Source organism: Ovis aries, chromosome 3 (assembly GCF_016772045.2).
Source record: "Ovis aries strain OAR_USU_Benz2616 breed Rambouillet chromosome 3, ARS-UI_Ramb_v3.0, whole genome shotgun sequence".
NCBI classification, from domain to species: Eukaryota; Metazoa; Chordata; class Mammalia; order Artiodactyla; family Bovidae; genus Ovis; species Ovis aries.
This window is the reverse complement of record NC_056056.1, coordinates 87936003-87962724: the sequence shown is the minus strand read 5'-3', so window position 1 is coordinate 87962724 and position 26722 is coordinate 87936003.

Sequence of the window (26722 nt, the reverse complement as noted above, 5' to 3'; positions counted from 1 at the left end):
GAATTCCAGTAAAGCTATTTCAAATCCTGAAAGATGATGCTGTGAAAGTGCTGCACTCAATATGCCAACAAATTTGTAAAACTCAGCAGTGGCCACAGGACTGGAAAAGGTCAATTTTCATTCCAATCTCAAAGAAAGGCAATGCAAAAGAATGCTCAAACTACCACACAATTGCACTCATCTCACACGCTAGTAAAGTAATGCTCAAAATTCTCCAAACCAGGCTTCAGCAATATGTGAACCATGAAATTCCTGATGTTCAAGCTGGTTTTAGAAAAGGCAGAGGAACCAGAGATCAGATTGCCAACATCCTCTGGATCATGGAAAAAGCAAGAGAGTTCCAGAAAAACATCTATTTTATTGACTATGCCAAAACCTTTGACTGTGTGGATCACAATAAACTGTGGAAAATTCTGAAAGAGATGGGAACACCAGACCACCTGACCTGCCTCTTGAGAAATCTGTATGCAGGCCAGGAAGCAATAGTTAGAACTGGACATGGAACAACAGACTGGTTCCAAATAGGAAAAGGAGTATGTCAAGGCTGTATATTGTCACCTGCTTATTTAACTTCTATGCAGAGTACATCATGAGAAACGCTGGACTAGAAGAAACACAAGCTGGAATCAAGATTGCTGGGAGAAATATCAATAACCTCAGATATGCAGATGACACCATCCTTATGGCAGAAAGTGAAGAGGAACTAAAAAGCCTCTTGATGAAAGTGAAAAGAGGAGAGTGAAAAAGTTGGCTTAAAGCTCAACATTCAGAAAACGAAGATCATGGAATCCGGTCCCATCACTTCATGGGAAATAGATGGGAAACAGTGGAAACAGTGTCAGACTGTATTTTTTGGAGCTCCAAAATCACTGCAGATGGTTGCAGCCATGAAATTAAAAGACGCTTACTCCTTTGAAGAAAAGTTATGACCAACCTAGATAGTATATTCAAAAGCAGAGACATTACTTTGCCGACTAAGGTCCGTCTAGTCAAGGCTATGGTTTTTCCAGTAGTCATGTATGGATGTGAGAGTGGACTGTGAAGAAGGCTAAGCGCCGAAGAATTGATGCTTTTGAACTGTGGTGTTGGAGAAGACTCTTGAGAGTCCCTTGGACGGCAAGGAGATCCAACTAGTCCATTCTGAAGGAGATCAGCCCTGGGATTCTTTGGAAGGAATGATGCTAAAGCTGAAACTCCAGCACTTTGGCCATCTCATGTGAAGAGCTGACTCACTGGAAAAGACTCTGATGCTGGGAGGGATTGGGGGCAGGAGAAGAAGGGGACAAAAGAGGATGAGATGGCTGGATGGCATCACTGATTCGATGGACGTGAGTCTGAGTGAACTCTAGGAGATGGTGATGTACAGGGAGGCCTGGTGTGCTGCGATTCATGGGGTCGCAAAGAGTCGGACATGACTAAGCAACTGAACTGAACTGAACTGAACTGATATATTTTAAGCTTTAAAATGTTTTATATAGTGAAATCCTTGATACATTTTCTTTAATTTTGTATTTCCCCTTACCTGTGTTTTATTTTCCAGCTTTACTGAGGTATACTTGACAAGACTGTATATATTTAAGGTATACAATGTGATCTTTACTGCATGCATATATTGTGAAATGGTTACCAAAATCAAGTTAACACATGCGTCACTCACAATTACCTTTATTTTGGTGTGACATGAGAATACTTAAGATATACCCTTTTAGCAAATTTCAATTTTACAATACAGTTTTATTAGTCACCATGCTGTACATTAGATCTTCCTTACATTTAGAACAGCTCCAAAATTATGCTGTCTTCTACAAAAGTAGTGTGATGAAAGGCATACACAAAGATCTACATTCCACTTTTTTGCACCTGATTCATCAGTTCAGAGATAAAAGTCAGTCTGGGTTATTAAACGGATTTGTAAGTATTCTTACTCTAGAGAGCCAAATTGGGACAAAAAGGATTCATTATCATAAGTTCCCAGATGAACACAAACCCAGAGTGAAATTTAACAAACTTTTAATTTGCATAAGCAATTGTTAAGTTTTCAGCACTAATCCATTTCTATGCTGCAGATATAATGACATTTTATCCTTTCAACCTCATGCCTAGACACTCTGCACAGAAAATCCTGTTTTAATCATTAAAATTGATTCATATACCAAGTCATTGAATAACTACCCTCATTCCCATCTGCTAGGAAGGCACAGTGCCACTTAAGAGGTGCCTGGCCAGGACTTTTGAGGCATAACTATCAAAGATGGGATCAAACATTAGCCATGTTGATTGCAACAATGGGTCTGCCCAGTCTGACTCTCTGTCTAGCTCTGGGCAAAATGAGTCAATGAAAAACATTATGGCCACCATGTGTGAACATAATTATAAAGCCTTAGTGTTTGGGATAAGCTGATGAAAATTGTATCTAACTTTCCTAAACTCTCTCACTATGTATTGAAGACATTCTTTTTCACTCTCAGGCTACCTTACCATCATCAGAATTGGAACACAATCCGTCCCTTGGCATGAATTGGAGTTCTAACTCATCTTAACCCACAACTGCCCTCTACATGGCTTTTTTGTTTATTTTTTAGTTTTCTTTTTTACAGAATCTGTGCCAAACTGGTCTCACATATCTCAAACTCTATTTCTGCCCAATGCCCTCATCTAGTCTCATGGTTTAGCTATAGGCCATAGCTCATTACTTCTCTCCAGAATTCAGACTCACATATGCAACTATTTGTGGGGCATCTCTACCTTTACACTTGGGTCTTAACACATCAAACTGAATTTAGGTTCTTCAGCTCACCATCTCCCATTTTAATGAGTGGCAATGCCATCCATCAGGTTCCACAAAACTGCTCCCTTACTCCAACCCAATTAAGTCTCCCCATGTTCAGCTCCTCATACATCTCAAATTTAGCCCCTTCTTAACACAACAATTTAGTCCCCATCTTGGTTCAAGTGCTCACTGTCTCTCACTTTAACTACTGAAAAAGCTTTTCAGACCCCTCTATTAATAGATTCAGTTCAGTTCAGTTCAGTCGCTCAGTCGTGTCCAACTCTTTGTGACCCCGTGAATTGCAGCATACCAGGCCTCCCCGTCCATCACCAATTCCTGGAGTTCACCCAAACTCATGTACATCGAGTCGGTGATGCCATCCAGCCATCTCATCCTCTGTCGTTCCCTTCTCCTCCTGCCCCCAATCCCTCCCAGCATCAGGGTCTTTTCTAATGAGTCAGCTCTTCCCATGAGGTGGCCAGAGTACTGGAGTTTCAGCTTCAGCATCAGTCCTTCCAGTGAACACCCAGGACTGGTCTCCTTTAGGATGGACTGGTTGGATTAATAGATTAGCCCATCAAAAAATAATAGCCAACATTTATTGCTACCATGAGTCAGGCATTTTCTAGGGTTCCTATGTGTGTTGATTTATTTAATCATTTGATAAGTGATATTTTTATGATCCCTCATTTTAAATATAAAGAATCAGGGCAGAGACATTGAGTTACTTTCCCAATATCATGTCTAAACATAACAGAACCAAAACAGAAATTCAGGCATCCTGACTTCAGGGCCCAAGTTCTTAACCACTCTATTCCACTACCTAAATATGGCCTTCATCTGTTTCAAGGGTTGCCAATCAGTCATAAACTTAAAACCAGTCTCCCCATAAAAGCGTTCAGAGGACTTGTAAGTGTAATTCCCCACCTCCTACTCTTTTGTTCCTCAGCCTTTTCCCTTTTACTGGTCTCTGCTTTCTGTGTGCAGAACTTCTGCATGTAGATTCTACCATTCTAAACAAGATTTTTCTGCCAAGCCTGCCACACTTCCAGGTTCCTAGTATTAGAGACCAAGATGCAGACTCTGGATGTTCCCCCTTGCTCTGGTGGGGGTTGCTGCTTCAAGACCTTTCTCCTGGAGAGAGCTAGGGAATGAATCCCTGTATGGCTCCAGTGGTAAAGAACACAGCTGCCAACCTAGGACATGCAAGAGACGCAGGTTTGACCCCTGAGTAGGAAAGATCTGCTGGAGTAGGAAATGGCACCCCATTCCAGTGTTCTTGCCTGGAAAATTACATCAAATTTTATTTTCCTTTTCTTTTTCTTTTTTCTTTTCCTTTTCCCCTTTCCTTTCTAATAGCTCAGTCCTAAAACCACAGGGTGGGACAAAGCAAGAGAGCTGTCTGCACAGATGGCTGGCCTGGTGTAGGACGTGAGAGGCCAAATAAGTCTGAAGAGCATGTCCACACTGCAGAAAGCCCAGTTTGAGATGTTACATGTTCGATCAACTTTCCTGAGTGCAACCAATAAACCAGCACCACAGCCATCTTCTCCTCTCTACGACACCCTCCTCATACCCCACATCACTGTGTTCCTATACCACATGCTGAGCCTTTCCTGGTGCCAACACTCCGCTTCTCCTGCTTGGGCCCTGATCCCTCTCATAAGTCACTTCTCTGTGGACAGCATGCTCACCTTGCCACACTGTGACATTTACACCAGACTCCCCACTTCACAGATGCCCTTCTTACCTCACGTGGGTTCTAGCACCTAACATTAGGCCTTCTCTCCCCGCCCCCTCACATAGTCACACTCCTCACCTGACTTGGACTCTCAAATTCCTCATATATTGACATATAATGACATATTCTCATATATGAGGATATATCAACTGTGATGTTGATTTAATGTATGAATTTGACTGGGCCCTGGGGTGCCCAGATACTTGTTTAAACATTATTTCTGGGTGTGTCTGTGAGGTAGTTTCTGGATGAGATTAACACTGAATTCATTCACTAAGTAAAGCAGATTGCCCTCCTCCAGGTGGGTGGACTTCACCCAGTTTGTCAAAGACCTGAATGAAATCAAAGGCTGAGCAAAACAATTCTTGCTTTCTGCCTCCCTGTCTTTGAGCTGGCACGTTGGACTTCTCCCGGATTTGCATTCGCACTTGGACTGAGTGAAGTCACTCAGTCGTGTCTGACTCTTTGCTACCCCGTAGACTGTAGCCCACCAGGTTCCTCTGTCCATGGGATTCTCCAGGCAAGAGTACTGGAGTGGGTTGCCATTTCTTTCTCCAGGGGATCTTCCCAACCCAGGGATCGAACCCAGGTCTCCTGCATTGCAGGCAGATGTTTTAACCTTTGAAACTTATACCAATTGGCTCTTCTGGGTCTCCAGCTTGCTGACTGCATGTCTTGGACTTAGCTTCCTAATCACATAAGCCGATTCCTTATAGTAAATATCTCTCAGCAACTCTACTTCTCTATCTCCTGTTGATTCCATTTTTCTGGAGAATCCAGACTAAGATGCCCACTTAACCTTGCTCAGGTTCCAATAGCCCATGAAGCCCACTCCTCGGCAGACTCGTCCTGTTCAGCCCTCTCTTCTCTTTGGGCTTTGCTGTTGTTCAGCCCCCAAGTTGTGTCTGGCTCTTTGCGACCCCATGGACTGCAGCATGCCCGGCTTTCCTGTCCATCACTATCCCCTGGGTTTTATTCACATTCATGTCCGTTGAGTCGGTGATGCTGTTTAGCCATCTCATCCTTTGGCACTCTCTTCTCCTTTCTCCTTCAATCTTTCCAATGAGTCATCTCTTCACGTCAGGTGGCCAAAGTATTGGAGCTTCAGCTTCAGCATTAGTCCTTCCAATGAATATTCAGAGTTGATTTCCTTTAGGATTGACTGGTTTGATCTCCTTTTTATCTTGACTAGCACCATAATTTGAAAGCATCAATTCTTCGGCACGCAGCCTTCTTTATGGTCCAACTCGCACATCCATACGTGACTACTGGAAAACTTGGGACATCAAAAATGAGGCACCTCCACCCCCACTCCCCACAAGTGCACACACCTCAACCTGCTTGGGATCCAGCATCCCCCACCAGCCACCCTCTCATGTGAATAGCTCTCTTCCGTTACCCCCACCCAATAGCTTTAAAAGCGAATTATTCAAGAAGGGAAAGGGGAAAAGAATATGACAGCGTTGTAACATTTTTATTGATCTTATTTCTTGTTATCTCTTCTTCCATTCAAGCCAATATTCTCTTACAAATTGTCAATATTTTTTGTCTTCATTTTTTCAACCCACTCCCATCTGGCTTCAGCCTTCATCGCTCTCTGATGCTACTAGGTCATCAGTGACTTTCTTATTTCCAAATCTAAGAGATGTGTTTCAGTCTTTCTGCTGCTTGATCTGCTAGAGGCATCTGACACTCTAACCTCTGAAAACAGGCCATGCCCTCTGCTTTTGCGGCACAGCATTCCTGTGATATTCCTCCTCTCTCGCTGGCTACTTCTTCACAGCCTCCTCTTCCTCAGCCTAGTGCTGGAATGTTAGCACTGCCCAAGGCTCAATCCCAAGCCTTCTGCTCTTCTCACTTGTCACACTCTCACATCTCAGTACTATCTTGGCTCTGGTTGTCATCTATATGCTATTATTTTAGAAATTTTATCTCTCTCTCTCTGCAAGCCTGATTTTGAGCTCCAAATGCATACACCCCACTGCCAACCATACATTCATTCAACTCAGTAATATTTGTTAAGCACGTACTGTGCACTTGTGCCTGATGTAGGCTCTTACCATCTACATTCAGATGTCTGAGGCACCTAACACTCAGCACATGAAGATAACGTAATTTTCTCCACCTCTCCTCCATAGCCTATGCACACACCCTATGCATACATGGTTCTTTATCTCTGGAAATGGCTTGAGCATCATCTTCTTGGCCAGAGCCAGAAACATCTGACCCTCAACTCCTCATTCTCACACCCAGTCATTTGTTAAGTCCTACCAATTTTTCCTAATTTTTCCTTATTTAAGAGATACATAGGTATCTCTTAAATCTTTCCAATTCTCTGAGTGAAAGTGTGAAAGCGAAAGGCACTCAGTCATGTCCAACTCTTTACAACCTCATAGACTAGCCTGCCAGACTCCTCTGTTCATGGAATTCTCCAGGCAAGAATAATGGAGTGGGTAGCCATTCCCTTCTCCAGAGGATATTTCTGACCCAGGGATCGAACCCTGTCTCCCATATTGCAGGCAGATTCTTTACCATCTGTGTCACCAGGGAAACTCCTCCAATTCTCTACATGTCCACTAATGCTCAAGACCTGACCCCCACTGTTACTAGACCACAGCCTCCTAACTGGCTTCTCTGACTAGAGACGTGCCCCTCACACACACAGGCTTTCTATCTACTCTCCATGTTTAGCCAGAACATTCTTTCTCTGATGCAAATCTAAACAGGTCACTCCCCACATTTTAACACTTCCATGGGAATTCCTTTTGAGTCTGAGATAAAGAGGAAACTCACTAGCATGGCTTCAGAGCTGCCCACGAGCTGACTTGCTCTGCTCTTCAACCTCATTTCTCCTGTTTCTCCACACAGAGCCTTGTCTGCTGGCCCCAGGTGGTTCTCTCCAGCTTATAACCACTCCCAGCGCTTGCTGCCTTCACCTATAAATACCGTTGCTATTGCCTCTTGCTTGATTTACTTCCCTGGTGGCATCCCTGGGGGCTCAACTGGTAAAGAATGTGGGAGACCTGGGTTCAACCCCTGGGTTGGGAAGGCCCCCTGGCAAATGGAGGGGCTACCCACTCCAGCATTCCGGCCTGGAGAATTCCATGGGGTCCATGGAATTCCATCGAGAATTCCATATAGTCCACAGGGTCGCAAAGAGTCAGACACAGTTGAGAGACTTTCACTTTGACTTGCTTCTAACTCATCCTTCAAGTTTCAGTGCGAATGTTACCTCCTCAAAGAAGCCCTCCTGATGCATAGACATGGCTAAGTCCTCCATCCCCGGGAACATCCTTGTCTTATCACACATCAGGCTGCAACAACTTATTTAAAAGTCAGTGGCCCTAAACAGGCTGAGTCTTCCATGAAATCAAGGATTCTATCCATTTACACCATCTATGACTCACACAGGACTTCCCAAGTGGTGCTAGTGGTAAGAACCCACCTGCCAATGCAGGAGACATAAGAGACACGGGTTCGACATGCACACATGCCTCACACGGCAGCAAGCACACAGCAGGAGCTCAATAAACATTTGTTCAATGGATGAATGATTTATTGGTGCTATAATGATAACCTGGGAATTCTACAAGATTTATCCTTTGACAATCTGGAAACATCATGAACTGATTTTAATGCTTTCAATTACTTGCTTTCATTACTATGTGATAAATGGTTGAGGCCAGAGTCCTGAGGATGCCTGCCTTGTTTCAAATCCAGCCTACCCTCATTCACCACATGCCTTGGGCAGCCACTACCTTCCCTGTACCTTTCTTTCTCCATCTGTCATATGCTGTGTTGAGGATGAGTCAGTACGTATAAACCATTTAGAACAGTACCTGGCACAACTTACAGAAACACTACATAAGTCAGAGTTATTGTTACTTTGAGATATTTTTATTTAAACAAGAGCCTTGCTATTATGAAATCCCTTGATCATTAGGGGTAGATCCCAAAGATAAGTAATTTAAAGTACAGTGAAAGCATCAAGTGTGGACAGTGTTGTTAAAAGCTCATTAAAAAATACCTGACACGGTATTTAATGCATAAAAACATTCAATTTTTTAATGGCTAAAACAAAAGAAAATTGAAAGTAAGATATAGAAAGTGGTTAAAAGATTTGTAATAGAATAGGAATTTAATGGTTTGTATTTTTAAAAATCATGACAAAAATCTAGTTTTAAAATATAGGTTTCCCACAAAGAGCTTTTTCCAAAAAAAAATTATAAATAATGCATATTAGTAAAATTAAAAGTATTCGGACAATAACCTGTATTTCTAAAAATATAATCAAGATTATTTTTAAATGATAGAAAAATACATTTTCCAAACTAAAATTGAGCCTTATTTACAAGCCATGCAGCAAAGATACTGGATTAAGCATAGAATAACTTTCTTATTTCCAGGAGATACAAGGGAAGTCCCAATTAGAAACCAGACTTCACCCTTCAGGCTAAATCAATACACAGCTTCTGTCAGCATCCAAAATATGGCACAGATTCAGGACCTGGCAAGCTATTAATTAAGGAAAGGAATGATTAGAACCAAAATCTAGGATCATCCAGGAATGAAAACAAGGTCTTTGATGACACAGAATCACATCAAAACCCAAGGTTTCCTGCACATAATAAATGTGGAACGTGTGTGTGTGTGTGTGTGTGTGTGTGTGTGTGTGTGTGTGTGTGTGTGTTTATTGTTCAGTCATGTCCAACACTTTGCGACCCCATAGACTATAGCTCACCAGGCTCCTCTATCCATGGAATTCTCCAGGCAAGAACAGTGGAGTGAGTAGCCACTCCCTTCCCCAGGGGATCTTCCAGAGCCAGGGATGGAACCCAGGTCTCCTGTGTTGCAGGCAGATTCTTTACCGCCTGAGTTACTGGGGAAGCCCAGAATGTCATGATAGTGACCTAATTATCTACACCTCAGTTGTCTCACATGTAATTTGGGTATAAAAAAATACTTAAGGGCTTTTAAGGTGCATAAGTTAGCTAGTATCTGTAATATGCTACACAACGCTTAGCTCATAATAAACCCTCAAAAACTGTTCACTGTTACCATATTTATCACACTGATTTCCACTGCACCCTAAGTGGCTCTTTCCTATATACTTGTGACCATGTATATCATTTGTGAAATTGTTTAATATTTGAGTTTATTTGTATTTACATCAGAAGGATCTTCAGCTTCAGAACTAAGAAAGTCTGAGAATCAATTCTAGCTGCTGCTTCTTATACAGGTAGTGAAACTTTAAGTGAGCAGTTTTAACTCCCTTGGCTTCAGTTTCCTCATGTTTAAGATGGAATAAGACCTACCTTGCTGAGTTGTAATGAAAGTTAAGTGAATTAATCTGTGTAAAGCACCAGACACAAACGATGCTTCATACACTGCAACAATGTTATAGGAACTAAAGAGAGAGGAGATGACTGTTATATTAACCACTCATTGGGATATGAAAATTCAGTGGAAGAAAGAAAATTTCAAATTGATGCCAGTTCACCAGCAGACAAAAAGTCCCTGATGAAGTGACTCTGGGTTGCCATTCCTAATGGCTGAAATAACCTATTATGGTATTAGATAATTAGAAAATATTTTAATACTTGAAAAAAAGGCATTTGTGTATTTCAGCAGTATAGAAAAGAAGGTATGATTTGCCACGATGATATATTTATCAGAAGTAGTTTATTTTTCTACTACAGAATGCTCTTTGATATCATTAACCTACAGAAATAACTGTAGGAAAGTAAAGAAAGGCCATTCAAAGGGTGAGGTAACAAATAATTTTTTTCACTCCTGAAGTCTGCATGAATTAATGCAGCAAATTACAGTCCTCCAGAATCCAGGAAGTAAGTAATCAGAGAGCACCTGACACAAAGGTCCTAAGATTTTTTCTGATGACTTACATTAATCACATTAATATTGATGCTTAGAAAGAAGACACTGGGCAATCATTTAATAATACAACTTCTCTGCAAAACTACAAAATCCACAAATCTAAAAATCTAAATGACATCATATATCACATGAACAGTGTGCTCCCTGTTGACTCTGGAAGAGATAGTTTGGGTTTAATAGGAAAAATATTGTACTTGAACTCAGACCACACAATTTTAAAACTCCAGTCTGCCACTGACGGCTGAATGAACATGGCAGCTCACCAGTCTGCCCAGGTCTGTTTCCTCCCCATAGGATGAGGATGAAATTACCTCAGCACGCATTTGTGAAGACTACATGAGAAAAAGTATATTCATTACTGGCTCAAAATAGACACTATAATTAGTTGAATATTAGTTCAACAAATTATTAAATGAATCAAAGATTACTTTTAACATAAAATAATTACAGTAGCTAACACTTATTGTTTACTTACTATGTACCAGCTGCTATTTTAAACATTTTAAATGAATTATCTCATTTTTTCTACCATATAGTCTAGCAATCCCACTTCTGGGTACACAGTCAAAGGAATTAAAATCAAGATCTTTGAAGAGCTATCTGCACTTCCATGTCCACTGCAACACTATTTCACAAGAGCCATGATACAGAAACAGCCTGAATGTTCATCAGCAAATGCATGGATAAATAAAATATGGCATATATATACAATAGAGTATTATTCAGTCTTTTTAAGAAAAGGAAATTCTGCCTTATTCACAACATAGGTGAACCTGAAGGACATACTAAGTGAAATAAACTAGTCACAGAAGACATATCCTACATGACTCCATTTATATGAGAGGTCTAAAATAGACCCACACAAACAGAGAGTAGGATGGTGGCTGCCAGAGGCTGGGGGAGAGAAAAGTGGGGAATCACTCTTCAGTGGCAGTAAGTGGAATGTCTTCTACATGCAAGGTGAGTAAGTCCTAGAGATCCATTGTACACCATAATGTCTGTAGTTGACAACACCGTATTGTGCATTTAAAAGTTTATAAAGAGGTAGATTTCATGCTAAGTGTTCTTTTTTTTTTTTTTCATGCTAAGTGTTCTTAAAGCAACAAAAAGAAAAAAATAAAAAGATCTATGAGGAAAGTTTTTATTATCTTTCTTCTCATTTGAGAAATAGGTTTAGAGAGGTTAAGTAAACAGTCACTGTTTGCACAGAATACAAGTGCCAAAACCAGAGTAAGATACAAGTTTTTCTCACAACAAAGCCTATGTGTCTCCAAGTTATCAGTTTTCAAATCATGTATTAACATCAGAACACTTTATTCAAATGAAATATGTAAAGAACCCAGACATATATTACAGATAAAAACTGAGCAACCTGGATTCAATCAGGGACTGAATCTTTACCCTCATGATGGCCTTAGAAACATCTCACCGGATCCCTGGGACTCAAAAAACCACAGCATGAAAGTCATTGCTACAAGGATCACATCTTTTTCACATTTATGACTGTGACAGTTTGCAACCCACTGGAAAGATCTATGACAAGTAATAATTTGTCATGTTTCTAAGGTATTAATTGAATCTTGCATTGCAAAACTGTCGGGAACAAGCCATTAAGCGGGTAAGTGAGTTCTTTAGAAGCATGAGAATATGTTCAGGTTATACATGATTTATGACACATGTATGATCTGGGAGAAAGTCAAGTACCTGGCCTAACATTTCCATGCTTATGAATCAGGAGATACCCGAAAAACTGGGACATATTATTGGCAAAATATCTAGATTCTACAGGACCTGATTACTGCAAACTGGCAAAGTATGCCCTTGATTTTATTGTAAGGAATGTCACATTACTCAGCACATTATTCCTCAACATGTCCTAGGGTTACCAGATTTAACAAATGATAATGTGAAATACCCAGTTTAATTTGAACTTCAGATAAACAACAAATGCTTTTCTTTTTAAAACATATTCTAGATATTTCATGGCTCAAGACTAAAGAATTATTTGTTCTCATTTTCTTAAAATATTTTTATTTTATATACACTCACTTAGGAAGCCAGATTATTAATAGTTAAAGTAATAACATAGCCCCCACACAGAGACTTTTCAAACAAATTGTTTCCGGAAAATGGTAAAACAAGATAAACATAAATTATAATTACACATAAGTAAAGAATAAAATATAATAAGAATAAATTTTTTTAAAAATCATAAAAATGTGTGGACAGATTAGCACAATATACACAGCTGAGAAAATAATTGGTGGCCTAGAACATAGATGTTAAGAAATTATCCACAGATAAAAGAGTTAGGAAATATGAAAGAAGTGTTCAAAGACACAAAGATAAAAATGTTCTATACTTGGACTTCCCTGGTGGCACAGTGGATAAGAATTTACCTGCCAATGCAGGGCACATGGGTTCAATCCCTGGTCCAGGAGGATTCCACATGCCATGGAGCAACAAAGCCCATGCACCACAACTATTGAGCCCATGCTCTAGAGAGCACACGAGTCTCAAATACTCGGCCAATGTGCTCCAGCTACTGAAGCCCATGTGCTGAAGCAGCAGATATTAAGAAGAGGTAGCAAGAATACACAGAAGAACTGTACAAAAAAGATCTTCACAACCCAGATAATCATGATGGTGTAATCGCTCACATTCACCTAGAGCCAGACATCCTGGAATGTGAAGTCAAGTGGGCTTTAGGAAGCATCACTATGAACAAAGCTAGTGGAGGTGATGGCATTCCACTTGAGCTATTTCAAATCCTGAAAGATGATGCTGTGAAAGTGCTGCACTCAATATGCCAGAAAATTTGGAAAACTCAGCAGTGGCCACAGGACTGGAAAAGGTCAGTTTTCATTCCAATCCCAAAGAAGGGCAATGCAAAAGAATGCTCAAACTACCACACAATTGCACTCATCTCATATGCTAGTAAAGTAACGCTTAAAATTCTCCAAGCCAGGCTTCAGCAATACATGGGAACCCTGAACTTCCTGATGTTCAAGCTGGTTTTAGAAAAGGCAGAGGAACCAGAGATCAAATTGTCAACATCCATTGGATCATCAAAAGAGCAAGAGAGTTCCAGAAAAACATTTATTTCTGCTTTATTGACTATGCCAAAGACTTTGACTGTGTGGATCACAATAAACTGTGGAAAATTCTTAAAGAGATGGGCATACCAGACCACCTGACCTGCCTCTTGAGAAACCTGTATGCAGGTCAGGAGGCAACAGTTAGAACTGGACATGGAACAACAGACTGGTTCCAAATAGGAAAAGGAGTACATCAAGGCTGTATATTGTCACCCTGCTTATTTAACTTATATGCAGAGTACATCATGAGAAACAGTAGGCTGGAAGAAGCACAAGCTGGAATCAAGATTGCCGGGAGAAATATCAATAACCTCAGATATGCAGATGACACCATCCTTATGGCAGAAAGTGAAGAAGAACTAAAGAGCCTCTTGATGAAAGTGAAAGAGGAGAGTGAAAAAGTTAGCTTAAGGTGCAACATTCAGAAAACGAAGATCATGGCATCTGGTCCCATCATTTCATGGGAAACAGATGGGGAAAGAGTGGAAACAGTGGCTGACTTTATTTTTCTGGGCTCCAAAATCACTGCAGATGGTGATTGCAGCCATGAAATTAAAAGACACTTACTCCTTGGAAGGAAAGTTAGGACCAACCTGGATAGCATATTAAAAAGCAGAGACATTCCTTTGTCAACATAGGTCTGTCTAGTCAAGGCTATGGTTTTTCCAGCAGTCATGTATGGATGTAAGAGTTGGACTATAAAGAAAGCTGAGCACCAAAAAATTGATGCTTTTGAACTATGGTGTGGGAGAAGACTCTTGAGAGTCCCTTGGACTGCAAGGAGATCCAACCAGTCCATCCTAAACGAGAGCAGTCCTGAGTGTTCATTGGAAGGACTGATGTTGATGCTGAAACTCCAATACTTTGGCCATCTGATGTGAAGAGCTGACTCATTTGAAAAGACCCTGTTGCTGAGAAAGATTGAGGGTAGGAGGAGAAGGGGACAACAGAGGATGAGATGGTTGGATGGCATCACTGACTCAAGGGACATGGGTTTGGGTAGACTCTGGCAGTTGGTGATGGACAGGGAGGCCTGGCAGTGCTGCAGGTCATGGGGTCACAAAGAGTCAGACATGACTGAGCGACTGGGGCCCAGGAGGCACAGCTACTGAGCCTGTATGTCAAAAGTACTGGAGCCCATGCACCCTAGAGCCCCCGCCCTGCACCTACTGGGGAGCCTGCATGCTGCTAAGGAGGCCGGCACACCTAGAGCCTGCGCCCTGCCGCAAGAGAAGCCACTGCAACTAGAGAAAGACCGGGCAAAGCAACGAAGACCCAGTGCAGCCAAAAGTGAATGAGTGAATAAGGCTCTATGCTTATTTAGTGAGTTCCAGAAGGAGAGAACATAAATAATAATAAAGAAGCAATATTTGGAGGCATAATAGCTGATAATTTTTCAGAGTTGATGAAAGATCAATAATTCGATGGAACAACTCACATACTCACAAGAGGGATAAGTGGAAAGAATTCATACCAGTTTTACACCAAACATACAGTGCTGAAACTACAGAATGCCCAAGACATTATCATATCATCTTGGGATATATTAAAGAAATGTAAATTTTGAGTTGACTCACAGGTGAATTCTAGGACTTAGCAAAATAAAACTTTCAAAGAAGGGGAAAATATAATTTCATGGCTAGAACACCAAAAATTGAAAATATTTACCAAACTGGAATATTGTTAAAAAAATTTTAATCACCACTCCAACCATGAAGAACATAATCAAAAAGAGAGGGGAAAGATACTTAAAAGGAAAACATATCAGTGAAGATTTAAAACTCCTTGATGAACTCAGAGTTTAAAACATGTAGTTTTATATAAATGAGCAGACACCTGGCCCTTTAGAAAGCTTGATTTCTTTACAAAGATTTTTTTTTGCTAGACTTGAGAGAGTTTCTCATATCCCAACAGATTAAAATAATTTCTAATTATCTTCATAAACAACTTGAAAATATTGAAAAGCTTGCTTATTTTTCATCTAGTTTTGAAAGAAGGACTGGAAAAGCATGGATTCTTAAAGTATTACTTGCTTCACAACGAAAAGTATTTTTATTCTTTGTGGCTGTAGCTCTGAGATTGTTTCTGTTTTCCTCTTCTCTACAACCAAAGGCACTTTAATATTTCCTTTGTTGCATATAAGTACTTTGCTTCTTACCACCATACAACTCTATTATTAAAGCTTATAAATAATACATTTTTTACTGCTATTGGAGTATTTTTCTGCTGTACGGTGAAGTGACTCAGCTGTATGCATACATATACCTCTTGGAGCTCCCTCCTCTCCCATCCCACCCATTTTGGTCATTTTGAGGTGGATTTTCCTCCAAAGTGAAGACAGACACAGAGATGGAATAATGAGGATGGGCGTACATCTACATCGATGCAAGTACTCAGCATCAGTTACGTGAAAGACTGGATGTTAAACACTGAAAGGCGAACAGAAATATACAATTCCCGCAAATCCGTCCTGCAATAGTTGAACCACTGGTAAATTTACTTCATTGGTTTACATCTTCAGACCCTGTCCTTACCTCTGATGGAGAATAATTATATGCAATGTTCACATGAAATTATTTTCTGTATTGTATAAATGTGTATTAGTGACATTATCTGTTTCATTGCCCCATGTCCCTTTTGGGGACCCCTACATTAAAAAAATCTTCCAGTACTTATTATCAAGAGACATTAAGTGCCTACAATAGGGAAATGTATGAGTAAATTATGACACTTTCACATGACAGAGCATTATGCTGCTGCTGCTGCTGCTGCTGCTAAGTCACTTCAGTCGTGTCCGACTCTGTGCGACCCCATAGATGGCAGCCCACCAGGCTCCCTCGTCCCTGAGATTCTCCAGGCAAGAACGCTGGAGTGGGTTGCCATTTCCTTCTCCAATGCATGAAAGTGAAAAGTGAAAAGTGAAAGTGAAGTTGCTCAGTCGTGTCTGACTCTTAGCGACCCCATGAACTGCAGTCCACCAGGCTCCTCCATCCATGGGATTTTCCAGGCAATAGTACTGGAGTGGGTTGCTATTGCCTTCTCCGAGCATTATACAAGCATTAAAATAATAAGTCTGAAGACTATGTAGAAATATGGGAAATGTTTACAATATAAGTGAGTAAAACAACACAAAATGACATCTACACTGTGATTGCAGATGTATAAAATATATAAACAGGGCAAGAATGAGCATTCGAAGAGGGATTAGGAGGGGAACTATAGGTGCCTTTTTCCCCTCTTTCAAAAAAAAATGGTTATAGTAGTGCAAAAGGAAAAATATTGGTTAGAAAATTTGGCCTCATGAAGTTTGGTGTTTATTCCTTGTGATGCTCTTTTATCTTGGGAGCAAGGACGCTCAGAACTGCATGTCATATTCAAAAACTAGCATTATATTAGCAATGGATGGTAGTTTTTTCCTTCTAAAGCTTTGCCTATATTCCAGTTTATGTCCTTTTTAGAAGCACTGAAAACAACAAAAACCCCTGACATCCTTATCTTCAAATAGCTTGTAAGAGGCTTAGACATACATTTTACATAGACAGAGATGCTAAGATATACAGTATGATTAGATTGAGGTCATGCTCTATTTGGAAGAATACCACTTGAGAAAAGGTGCTTCTTTCAGTGAATCATATCAGGGACTGCATGATATTGGTACAAATTACTGGAGATCACTTGGCTAAGGTGGATTTTCCAGATTTCTGTACTCTAAAATTACTATCTTTCCCTTTAAAATAATAAATATCTAGAGGAAGATACTTTGAGATGCGATAAATATTCTCTTTCTCCTTAAACATTCATTCACTGATTTTTACTATCCATCAGTGAAACTTGACTGAAACAATTTTTACTGTGATTCTTTGGATTCTAATGGTGATTTTTCTACTTCCCTTAATCCTTCAACATTTATTATTTCAAGTTGTTCTAAAAGGACAATTTATCCCTTCTCCCTTTATATACTTATTCAGCTATTTATTTATACCAGTATAGACTCACGGATATTCTTTGGGTTATAATCCAATACTATCATTATTTATTTCATTTCTCAAATTATTACAAATATGGGGCTTCCCTGATAGCTCAGTAGTAAAGAATCCACCTGTTAAGGCAGGAGATGCCAGTTTGATCCCTGATCCAGGAAGATCCCGCGTGCCACAGAGCAACTGAGCCCATGCACTGCAACTATTGAGCATATGCTCTAGAGCCTGGGAACCGCAACTGCTGAGCCCACTCACGCAACTACTGAAGCCTGGAAGTCCTAAAGCCCGTGCTCCACAACAAGAGAAGCCCCTGCAATGAGAAGTCTGTGCTCTGCAACAAACGGTAGCCCCCACTCACCTCAACTAGAGAAAAGCCTACAGAGCAACAAAGACCCAGCACAGCCAAATATAAATAACTATTTTCTAAAGTTACTGCAAATTTGGCCAATAGGAGCCCTTTTGGCTCTGGTGCCCTTTTGAAATGAAACTAACTTTTTTCTCACTTCTTTGCTTTTTGACACCTCAAAATGCTCCAGGATCATCCTGTATTTCCTTGCTTCTGCCCTGGAATGGACCACCTTTCTAAGGAACTCTGATTTCTCTCATTGAAGAATGGCATGTGAGCATCAGCATTAGGTATATGCTCATTGTTACTGGGGTGTCATAGCTTGTAGTTACTCTCAGCAAAGTAGCTTCTCAAAGAAAGATATGGTCATGTCCGTACTCCTGCTCCTCCCTGACATAGTTACAGGCCCATCATCTCTCTTATTTCTGCCCCTCCCCCAATGACATGGTATTTTTTCCTTTCTCCCAGCTGCAGTGGGTTTTCCTTAGTGTACTTTAAGCCCCTCTGTTTGTTGCCCTTTCCTCTACAGATTAAAGTTTTCATTCCATGGGAAAATATGGTGGGAGGGGTCCAGGCGGAATCCTGGGGCCATCCTTCAGCAGCTCCTTCATCCTCCATCGTTCATTCCTCATCCTTCACCAGCTCCCCGTTCCCTCTCCATATTTGGACACTTTCTTAGGATTCTTTCCAATCGTTTCTGCAAGTGTTCAGTAGGTTTGTGGAGAAAAATCCTGAACAGACTGTGCTGTACGAAGTCGCTCAGTCGTGTCCAACTCTTTGCAACTTCATGGACTGTAGCCAGCCAGGCTCCTCTGTCCATGGGGATTCTCCAGGCAAGAACACTGGAGTGGGTGCCCATGCCCTCCTCCAGGGGATCTTCCCAACCCAGGGGCCGAACCCAGGTCTCCCGCAATGCAGGTATATTTTTTACTATCTGAGCCACTAGGGAAATCCAAGAATACTGGAGTGGGTAGCCTATCCTTCAGGGGATCTTCCTGACTCAGGAATGGAACCAGGGTCTCCTGCATTGCAGGCGGATTCTTTACCAGCTGAACTACCAGGGAAAAGACTGTAGGTTCACCCAGTTTCTGTGGCCACTAGGCTCAGAACTCTCTCACCTGGACGTCCTTGGCCTCCACCAACTCTCTGTTCCCCTAGCGGAGCTATTCTAGCCCGTGTCCACTTGTGTCTATATCAAGTAAGCCAGTGTGCATGTCTGGTTTCTCCCTGTCATGGTCTCTCTCTCCTCGGATGCTGGGCCAGGTGGTTACCCTGTGACAAGTTCTCTAATAGATTTTCTTTTTAAGTCATGAATTTCAAATTTGTGTAATTTTTTTTTCATTGTAAGAATCTGAGAGATGCTCTTTCTAGTTCCCTAAGTGGGAACTGCTGCTGCTGCTAAGTCACATCAGTCGTGTCCGACTCTGTGCTACCCCATAGACGGCAGCTCCCCTGTCCCTGGGATTCTCAAGGCAAGAACACTAGAGTGGGTTGCCATGTCCTTCTCCAATGCATGAAAGTGAAAAGTGAAAGTGAAGTTGCTCAGCGACCCCATGGACTGCAGCCCATCAGGCTCCTCCATCCATGGGATTTTCCAGGCAAGAGTACCAGAGTGGGGTGCCATTGCCTTCTCTAGAAGAGTTTTCTTTGTGAAATCAACTCCGGTTTACTTATCCAATCTTATCTCATTATAACTGATCCCTCATTTCATAAACATTTAATATATTTTGCTTCATAATATATGTTATTTCCTTTTAAATGTCAGAAGTACTCCCCATCTGAACTGTAAGTTTGTGAAAGTTAGAGGTTTTCATGGATTAATGGAAAGAGTATGAACTTTAGAGACAGCAAAAACCAAACTTAAATCCTACTTCTACGATCCATGTGGCCATGAACAAAATAGTACATGAGCTTTAATTTCCTCTTCTATAAAATGTAGATAATACTCAACTAAAATATTGACTGAGAATTAAGTGAAACTGTGTGTATAAGCCCGTGAAATAGGTAAGCTTTTAGAAGATGTTGGTTTGTTTCTTTTCCCATTTTCTTCTTATATTTAATCTGTGTATCTCACAGAATCTCTAGATAAGTAATGAACATGGAACAGCAACAAAACTTAATATATTTAACTGAAGTGTTCCAGTCTTGTTTCCTTTTAATCCTCACAATACATTGCAAACCAAGTTTTAGTGCTCCAATACAAACCAGAATAAATTCACTGACAATCTCTATGAAAATACAGGAAGCTCAGAAAAATACCTTGTCCTTTTTTCCTCCTAGAAAAATATATCTTAATGATGGGACAAGAAATTTAAAATTTTGGCTGGTGGGATATTCCTTCTGAGGAGGAACTAGAACAAGTTAACAACTTCTTTGAGCCTTAGATCTTTCATCAGGATTGAGAAATGAAAGCGTTGGCTTAATTATGTCTAACCCGTGGGTTAGGGCACAGAAGGCCTCAGTTAAAGTGAAGATGTTTTCCAGAAGAAATGTTATTCTAAATTCATGAATATCTTCGCAAAAATCCTAAAGAGATTAACCCTATTTCTGAGACACTACAACATACACAGCTATGCCTTTGGAGGAAAATAATAGTCAAAAGCCAGCACAGAGGAAAAAGTAGCTCAAGAATTGGGCTCCTCAGAAAGGTAAGGTTGAAGTGAAAGAGATTCCTGGAGAAAGAGAATGAGGAGACCTAGCAAGCAAACACACAATGCCCACTTCACAATGTTGCAGAGAACAAGCATGGAGAGTGTACATTTATGAGTTTCCCTTCTGAAGGCTGATGCTTAGAATCTCCAATAATTCAAGTTCTAAGGGAAGTATCTCAGTCTGGGTGCTGCAAAAAATCATCAGAGACTAGGTAGCTTATAAACAACAGAAACTGATTGCTCATAGTTCTAGAGGCTGGAAGTCCAAGCATGGGTAGGTAGGGATCCTTGCCCGGGTCACACACTCTCACTGTGTCCTCACATAGCAGAAGGTGGTAGGGCTCTCTCTGGAGTCTCTTTTATAAGACACCACTTCCAACCATGAGAGTTTCACTGAAGTACCCCCCAAAGACATCTGTACAAACCACCACCTCTGGAGATTAGGATTTCAACATGAATTGTAGGGGTACAAATATGTTCAGACTACAATAGGAAGGGAAACATTTTGAAGTTAGAGTTGCTGATTGCCAGGGGAAACCTATACTCATCTAGAACAAGACAGAATCTGTTCAGAATAGGTTTGTCTGTTTTAATTTGGATCATAGACTTACGATTTATAAATGCCACACAAATAACTTGGGAGAAAGGCTGAGTCCACCATGCAGAAGGAGAGGCATGTGGTACTGAACGCTCACTTACTGGAAGTATGATCGGACATCACCAACATCCACACTGCGGTTCTCCTGGGGTGTGTGCCAAGTCGCTTCAGTCATGTCCAGCACTGCACGACACTGTGGACGGTAGCCTGTTGCTCCTCTGCCCATGGGATTCTCCAGGCAAGAATACTGGAGTGGGTTGCTGTGCCCTCTCCCAGGGGATCTTCCTGACCCAGGGATCAAAACTGTGTCTAAGTCTCCTGCATTGACAGACGTGTTCTTTACCACTAGCGCCACCTGGGAAGCCTCTGAGGTTCTCCTATCAATTTCTAATTCTTCCTTCACTAAAAAACTGGAGGGACTTCCCTGATGGTCCAGTGACTAAGACTTCGCAACTTAGAGTTCATGCGCCATAGCTAAAGAACCCACATGCCGCAACTAAAACCCGGTGTAGCCAAAATAAATAAATAAATCAAAAAAAAAAAAAAGGAATCAGAGGAAACCTCTTAGCCCAGAAAGCTAAGAGAAGATGTCTTTGTTCCGGTCTGTTTACCCAGGTTTATTTTCTTCTTGCCTTATGGTTCTAATCCTCTTCCCAGGTTCCCTCATTTCCATGGTTTTACTCTGCAACAGCTGGGACTGAAAAGGTTTTTATGTTTCCATCATGGCACATGAAAAATTCTCAAGTCTCTACTCATTCACTTATTTTGAAGTCTAAGATACAATTAACAATAATGCTAAGTGGAACAGCTCCTTCCAATAGAATCTTTAAAATTCGTGCTTCCAACTACTTTAGGACACAGGAATGGCTGTTTTTTCTATGTGCCTAGTCCTGCAGCTTTCTCTCTCTGATCTCAGCATTCTGAATTCTAGCAAGCTGTTTCAGAGTTAGACCAGCAATATGTCCACCATAACAATTGAGAGCAATAGCTCTCTGACTTGAATATGAACTGAAAATAGATTCCTCGTGGGAAGGAACCCATAGATAGCTATCAAACAGTACAAAATATTTCCTGAATACAGTGGGATTCAAGAGTTTTCCATCTCATAATCACATAAAGATAAGGTTTCAAGCCTATGCATGGAAGGTGGAAAGTAGATAACTCACTAGAAGGCAGGATGTAAAAGGATGTGGGCTTTGTTTTTTAGTATTTTTGTTTTTATTTCTTGGCCACACCACACAGCATGTGGTATTCTAGTTCCCCAACCAGGGATTGAACCCGTGCCCCCTGCAGTGGAACCACCATCTTAACCACTGGACCACCAGGAAGGTCCAAAATGTGGGCTTTGGAATTGGTCAAACCTGAATTTTGTTTTATCTCCAACACTGCATTATGTGACACTAGGTAGATTACTATCTCCCTGAAAAATGGCAGTAATTAAAATGTTTTCCTCTTAAGAATAAAATGTGTCAATGTGTGCAAAAAAAAAAAAGAAAAGATAGAGAGAGCTTCAAAAAAAATTAAATTGCTACCTTTCCAATGAGGCAAGAGTCTCTGCAGAACTCTTCACCAATCTTCAGACACCCCAACAATTAGGTAGAATTTAGTAACTCCATAGATCAGGTAGAAATAGTTTCTTTGCCACAGTGAGAGATAGGAAAAGTACATTTTGGTTAAAGCCACTATAACAATGTTTCTCCAACTGCAGGTTAAAAACCCAATCATTAGTGAGTTCTGAAATCATTTTAGTGTTATGTAACCAGCATACTTTTTCAATAGAGTGACTTGGGAAAAAAAAAAAAAGGAGAGGGAAAGAAGACGATGAACATATAAAAGTAGCTATTATTCCATGAACATTTTGCTTCAGTTATAAAGAATAGCCAAGCACCTCCCTCTTTTATACAGTAAGCATATTTTAAGTAACTTCTCTAAACAGTTGAACATACAGATACAGCCTAGGTCTGAGCTCTGTATTCATTCACATTTTACAAGGCGATCTCTCCTGTTTTCCTCCTGCCTGGAAATATCTTACTTATGAACGTTGTGGGTCCCAGAGTTCAGCAAGGTCTAATTATAGCACTGTTGTTTAGTGCTAAGTCATGTCTGACTCTTTTCAACCACATGGACTGTAATCCACCAGGCTCCTCTGTCCATGGGATTTCTCAGGCAAGAATACTGGAATGGGTTGCCATTTCCCTCTCCAGGGAATCTTCCCAACCCAAGGATCAGATCGAACCCACATCTGCATTGCAGGCAAATTCTTTACCACTGAGCCACCAGGGAAGCCCATTACATCACATGGCCAGATTCAAATTCAAAATCAAGTTTTCCAGATCTATCCAAGGCAGCTAAATATCCTGAGCCACTATCTCAGCTCAGGGCTGGAATGTATAGAATGGAAAACACAAAGGAAACAAAGCATAGAGGTTGGTTAAACAGAAATGCCAGTTACTTATACTGTCACACAGTGAAAATTCACCATCTCCATTGAACAGTATCTTTTCAAAACAGGACAAAACTCTGAAGGAAGCAAGATGAAAAAGCGAATACAAATTACCTGGATTTGGGCAAAAAGTGTAAAGATACTGACAGCAACAGCCAAGCACTGTAAGTGACATGAACAACTGAGATCCCTGGAGGGCCTGGCTCTCAATCAGGGATCGTTAGCAACACCCATGGGCCCGTGTGAGTTCCACCTCATGCTGACTGCCTTAGAGACTCACCCTAAACAGAGAGCAGTCTTTTCATTCATCCAACAAAACCAGAGCAGACAGCAATCTCTGACCAAGGATCAGTGACCCCTGAAATTGGGTCACCTCCTCTCCCTATTTGAAACTCTCTGTGTCTCTCTAATGCTCTGATGGAAGGAAAAATCTGAATTCCTTAACAGGATTTACAAACTCAGCTTATATGACCTTGACTTAGCTTTTCAGCCTTCTAATTCCCTCTAACTACTATGATCAACTCCAGTGAACCTCTTTGCCAGGAATTCTCTTAACAGCAGGCCTTTGCACGTGTTACACTACCTGAACCACATTTTCCTACCACTTAATCTGCCAATTCCTATGCATCCCTCGTAAGACTCACAGGTCACTTCTCTGTGAAACCTTCATTGCCCTGTTCTCTCACCAGACTGTGATGCTTGCCCCTCCACTGGGTCCCCATGGAACCCTGTACTTCCCCATCATAACACTTTTTAAGCTAAGTCCTAGTCATCTGCACATTCTCCCACACCCATAGCCCCACAGCCCATAAGGCACAGGCACCATGGCAGCAACTAAGCCTCTCTAATTCACAGTGCTTCTTTCTCGGTCTTCCGTTCTCATTCATTCTCAGCAGCTGACTCAGTGACGGGCAACGACAAACATTCTGTGATCTTTTTTTCCACCACAACTGTGTTCTCCATGTGTCTTGAACTCTGTCCCCTCTGGGCCTTTTTCCCACTCACTATAGGTATTACTTCTTTTTTGCATAGATGTTCTTATCTGTGAAATGAGGATTACGGTTGGGATTATATAAAATAGTGAATGGAAAACCCCAGTGCAGTTCTTGGCCATTTAATTCATGGTGATTATGTTACCCGTGCCTCTGTTCTCTCATACCTGCATAATAACACCTTCCTCACCTAATGCAACCACTCCCCTGCCCATCCCCTCCACCTGTCTGTGGAGAACACCTGGGCACTGAGTGTTAGAAGCTCCACTTGGTTCAATTTACCCTTTATTATCCCTTCAGGCTGGGGTACAATTCTGGGAGCCACGATTAGCTAGAATCGCCGGAAACAACTCTACAGATCGCTGGATTTTCAGTAGCTTCATCCTCCTTACTGAGTCCCTTCCTGGAGCTGCTATCAACATTTTGACCAGAAGCTTCTGTAGGTAGAAAAATCTTCCTCCTGGCCAATTCCCTAGGGTTAACTGTCCCAGACAGACACCTTTAGTGGACACCTACTGTGATGCCCAAGACCTTCTGCAGAGGATTCAATTGGGAAAATGCACTAAAGATATGCAGAAGGTCTGGATTCTGGTCCTCCAGACTGAGACAAAGTATCTAGTAACCTTGGGAAAATCCCTTGACATTCCTCCAGCTCAGTTTCTTCATCAGTAAAATGAGAAAGATTGAACAGATCGTGTCCATTATTTGCAGTTAAAATATTGTTTGATTCCCTGATTCTGGGTTTAGAGTGTACGGTTTACCCCTGAACAACTTGAGGGTTAGGGGTAGCAATCCTTCACACAGTCAAAAATGCCTGTATAATTTATAGTCAGTCCTTCATATACATGGTCCCATGGATTCAACAAATGGCAGAGCATGCACGTGTTATAGTATTTACTGTTGAAAAAAATCCGTGACATGTGGATGAACCATCGCAGTTCAAACCTGTGTTGTTCCAGGGTCAACTGTATTTCAGTCTGGATCACAAAAGGTAACAGGTGGCACACAAAAGTGGATATTTAAGAACTTAATAAAAGAACCATTCACAAAGCTGTGGGCAGAATATAGAGAAACCACAAAGGATAATATCAAACAACCCCAAGGCTGGTAACAACAGAAAACCGCCACCATCTATGAAGCTTCCAGAATTCAGAGAGAAAGTTGTGTGGAAAGGACCCCTAACAGGAGCAGTGTCCTTTGCAGAGGAGATAATACAGGGAAGGATTTAACGAATATCCACCCCGCCCCACCCCATCTCCCACTGATACCCTTCATTGGCCAAGCAGCCAAAATCCAGAGCAAAGTGAGCTCACTGATGCAAGGCTTCCAGGTCAGCCTCACTAGGCACAAAGCAAGATGTGGAAGGTTAGAGAGGGAATCCAAAGGGACCAGTGGAAAATGTCCAGCCCACATAATTCTGATGACACTTAGGCAGAACCTGAAATCACAGAGCCTTTTTGTACATGATGAGTCGTAGCTACGCAGACAAAACATTTTTCTTGTCTACAGAGTTTTGCTGGACCCTTGACATTCTGTTTCACATAAATCATCAGCAATCCTTTAACAAAATGGTACTGTTACCACCAGCTCTATCAAATATTAAGACCAAAGCCACAGGTTAGTGAAATCTGAAAAAAGTTTTATGTTACTGGAAAGTCTTTTTGGAAAATAACTTATGGCAACATAAAATGTTTAATGTCACCTAATAACCTATATCCTTTATTTTAAAAGTACTTTTGATTAGATGACCTACAGAGTATCCTTTTGAGAGCAGTCTAAATTATTATTATCCAATTCTTATGTAGATTTATAATTAATCTAACAACTAAGATCTGACCATGAATATGCCTTTGCCATCTGGTATCTTTACCCTGAATTTGATCATGAATAATACATAGCCATCTGACAGTTGAATCCAATCCATAATGTGGCCATACATGATGCAGCTCCATCCACAGTGTGCTAATTTGCATTCTCCATCATTTTCCTCTAATTCCTACCCAAAGCTTTTTCACTGAGTTTCAGGCACCCAGGGAGCAATCTACCTACACACCAGGCCATATGGGATGCAGGGCGTATTCTCCAGTGTCCTGGGCCTGATCCTAATTTTCACCAACCAAGCCAAAATGCCTCACTCCAAACATGGGGTCAGGGGCACTCTTGGGCATTCATAAGATGCTTAATGGGGCTTTCAGTACTGTGTTGCTG